Below are 4,765 nucleotides of genomic sequence, written 5' to 3'. Positions count from 1 at the left end.
CAATTCAAAAATGATGAACTTTTCCAAAGGATTTTCGGGTTCATTGAAAATGATTTTGTTATTTGAACCTAGTTGGATTCATCTGTGCTAGGGTTTCAACAGTCCCTAATTCAAATTCATAAGAATTTAAACATGATGCAACACATGACTAGCTAGCTCAGAGCATACTAGAACTAGGGATGTGACAACTCACCCCCACTAAAACAAGAATCTCGCCCCGAGATTCAAGAAGTGAAGTAAGAAGATAGAGGGGTCACAAAACTATCACAGTCTTCTCGATCCAACTGCCCTTCTCAAAGATACCGATATATTGCATCACATTGATCTTGACGTCTTTGTTTTCGAGATCTTCATTCAACACGATGACGACGGAAGGAAACTCTACAGGATTGATCTTCTTGAAGATCAAGCAAATCATGATCAACTCACAGAATGAGATGTTGAAACATCTCGAGTTGAGACAGAAAACACATCAGGAGGAATGGAAGAACAAACGACGAGGTTTGATTTGGTGGGCAACAATCCGGCGCTTAGAGAGATCGTGGATGGTGTCAAGGTGGCGAGGAAATAATTGCCATGATCCCATAACAGGGCACCTTGGGGAAGGTGACTCGTAGGGTTATTCCCTTAAATGGCAAAAAGAATTACTTTTGATATATAGATCATTGGAACTCTTTATACCAGCCTAAGGCAATCACAATCGATCGTTTGGTGGAGTTCAAAGGAATGGCATATCCGGATTCGAATGGATGATGTGGACTACCTTGTTGAAGACAACGCAAGGAATGATTTTTCCTTATCATCAGAAATGGATGGGACCCATGGTAGGACCACTTTTGAAGGTGGTCCTGACCAAGAATTACCGAGAAGGGTAGTCCAAGGTTGAATGGCACAATGGCGGTGCAAGCTAGGAACAAAATGCAAATGTTGGGAATGATTCTAGTAACTAGGGAGAAACTCAATAATAGAGAGTGATTCCACTGTTAGAAAGGTTATGGCATAATCGAAGAAACTGAGAGGAGATCCCAATTAATGCCGACGATAATCCTAGTGCTTGCGCGTGCTCTCAAGAACTTGAGCATTTCCATAATCATCAAGTTTTACCAATATCCGTGTCAAGGATCCTGGCAACACAACATACTACCATGACAAATAGTGATGGATGATGCAGATGTAAAGGGAGATAACACCTTCTCCGATTTCACCTTAGCGAGGCCAATGGAGCAAAATCTGGATGATCGACCGAGAGACATTTAGCACTCTGCTTCTAATGTTCTCCTTGATGTGCTAGCATAACCCATTTATTGATATAGTTTGGTATCTAGGACATCAAGTAAAAGGTCGGACTTCGGGAACTCAAAAATCCATAAGGAACTACTATTGGAATAAATTCTACGAGATCATTATGGGGAGGTGGCCAACTTCTTCAAACAAGATACTACAATAATAGGTCTTCCGGTTGGGTGTGTCGGCCATGTCATCCACTTTACCGGTTACCGAGAGACCAATATTATAGCTCTTGGGAAAGCGTCCCAACCATCACATCTGCCTGAGATTTAGATCTGGTTGGTGTCAGGATATTCCAGACTCATCGAGTCTAGAAAGAAAATGAAAGTTTGAAACACAAATCGACGAGATGACATTGCGAGATTCTCAGGAAATGGACTATGGTAGTAAGCTCCAAAACATGAGCTGGTTCTGCTAAACACATGTGAACACGCTGTCCCAGACAAGCATGACCACATGGTGGTCTTACAATGAAACACTACCGAGTCCTAGTTGGGAACCATCATCAAGGATATCGGAGTCCTTGCATAAGTCATATGATTAGCTCTTATGGAGGACTTCTTCTCCCTGAACAAGTCAATCAGTGGCTTGATGTGCTAGGGATACGTATGGAATGAAGATGACCAGTCTATCAGACCATAGAATACTTCGCACGTGCATGACTGACTTGAGATGATTCCAGAGGAGGTAAAACAAACTATCTTGAATTCACGGCGGAAACTTGCATCAAATGCACATGAATTAGAGGAAGTCACTCCTTTCATCCGAACATATGCTTCATGAGCGGAACACAAAGATAATGCTTATAAAGTTTCCAACACTAGTGTAATGTTCAACCAAATCATGGAGGAGACAAAGATGTTGTCGATGGGCTCAACAACAATTCATCCAGGTTTCCATATAAATGGAATTCCACAATCATGTGAACAAGGTGTTAGCATTAGTCTGACCCAAAAGATAAAATGGTGTATGCTCAAGGAACAACCACGAGTAAGACAACATTACGAATATTGTTGGTTCTGATTTGATTTGACGCTAGCCCATAATCAAATCAAAGATTGGTTAAGACAATAGCACTGACAGTTGATCATGAGGATCAGTCGATGAAGATGTCATCTTTCTTCAACACACACACACACACAAAAGATATCCCTTAACATGAACTAAGTCAGACAAGCTTTTATCTTCCAACTCTCCAAGTTATTGTTTAGCTTAACCAACTAGCTCAGGGGTATCCAACACAGATTCTTGGAGAATGGGTGGTTTGGTGGAAAACCAGCATGATCACGAACTCAACATAGCGGTCAGGTAACAACCTGGTAATACTTCCGAGAAGATATTCGGAACATCACGAACCACCGATATGTTACTATGCTTGAGAACAATCTTGCTTTTCAGGGCAAGACGATATGATCGAAAGAGTGAGGGATTGACACAATCCCAACTCATGAATCGAAGAGTGCACCAGAAATAAGGACTAGGTATCACGATCAATCTTAGGATGATGATTTAATAATCAACACTCTAAGAATGGGAATATTGTCCATTTACTACAAAGCAATGAGTTGCTTGGAGTATTGATTTCACACATCACGGTTCACTTGTCGGTATTCCGGTTGCAACAACACGGAACCGAGGGATGAAAAATGATGGCAAGAAGTATCACTGCATCAAGAATTCATGAGAGATGGTGCAATTCTCACGACAATCCTGAAATAAAGGGGCTAATACTCCAGGTAGAATAGAGCAAAAGCTGGATTGACATTTGATCTGCAAAACACAACTACTTTGACCCAATCCTGGATATGGATGAGGTACTGGAGTTTGTTTCTCCTAGTCATTCTGAAATAGAATGGCTTAACGGACCACAAGAATAATAACATCGATAACACGTATGCACAATTACTCCTGACTATCAATTGATAGACGATGGTCGGAATACAAATGAAGAGGGACAACTCAAGAGGTCATATATTTTTCTGAGTTGTGGATGCATAGATTAATATGTCGAACCAAGTTCAACAAGTTTCTTCCAGATAACTCATGCAGAAAGGTAGAACTGGCAGAATCACAATTATGAATGGAGAACTCCTCAAGAGTACTCTGATTGTGATATTTTGGTTCGCAGAACTTCTGCCTTAATGGTTCATGGTATTTGGAAGAAGGAAATACCACAGACCTTGAGGACTGTCGCAAGGTTACTAATATCCTAAAGGAATGAGCAAACACTATCAACAGGAGGTGATTGGAGTGAATCTCGGGTTCAAACCCAGGAATAGAATACCTACTAACTAAATGACATCACGGGATGCTTTCGAGAATGATGGCCAGAATCATCACACTGGGAACACAAGACATGACTAGATTACTAGGTGATCCTCTAAAACACCTAGGGTCATAATACTAGCTCCAACCTACATGTCGAGGCAACAGAGTGCCTCAACTCACTGATTAGTGTGGTTAATCTGGCCCAAAAGGATATCAGAAACGGGAAGAAAGGATTTGCAAATGCATTAGACTATTTAGAGACCTGGGAAGACTCGGACAGCATAACGGCTGTAAATGCTCAAAATTGTTTGAGACATCCTGCAAAATGGTGGAATAACCACTTAACATCACAGTATCAAAGTTCCGAGACCAACTATGAACACACGGAAGTACTGGAAACTGAACTAAGACATGAATCCATCAATCCTATAAGTCTATGGATTAGTAACACGTCATCCTGATAGATAGATGAGAAGGCCTAGTTTCTTAACCCCGTAGAAAAGAAGAGGTTGACTTAGATCAGAAGGGCATAAGGTAAAGGAGTAAAAAGATCCTTACGTTCCCTTCCACAATCAATTCCCTTATATAACTAAAGCATTTCTAGACTCAACTTCGACCAGTATGGCTTGGTAATCCTACAGGCAGTCAGGCTCTGATACCAAAGCTGTCAGGACCCTGATTCCAAGTCACATCGATCTAGCCGGTAACACCTCATATCACTTTGCGGCCTCACGCACGGTATTCCCACGGGTGTCGCCTTACCATGATCCGGGACCGTTTGCGCCTTTTGGCTCACGTATATGATAGTGCCGCTAGCACTACTAGGAAAAGGCCTACTAATGGCACACCTAATTTGGCCATTAATGGCGCGGTGCGCCATTAGTATCTGGTATACTAATGGCGCACCTCAGATGCGCCATTAGTATATACAACAGTGCACCATTAGTATGCCTCCCAGGGGGCCATGTATACCCAAGTGCTTTGGCATACTAATGGCGCACCACAGCAAGATGCGCCATTAGTAACTTCGGCATACTAATGGCGCACTGTTTAGTGATGCACCATTAGTATGCTTTGGCATACTAATGGCGCATTATGATGTGATGCGCCATTAGTATGAATATTAGGTTTTTTTATTTTTTTATTTTCTGTTTTTTGCACATGTTACAAAATGTATAATTGGACAAAATATAGACAGCACACATCAACA

This window comes from Triticum aestivum, chromosome 6A (genome assembly GCF_018294505.1).
Source record: "Triticum aestivum cultivar Chinese Spring chromosome 6A, IWGSC CS RefSeq v2.1, whole genome shotgun sequence".
Lineage (NCBI taxonomy): Eukaryota > Viridiplantae > Streptophyta > Magnoliopsida > Poales > Poaceae > Triticum > Triticum aestivum.
Note: the sequence above shows the minus strand (reverse complement) of the source record.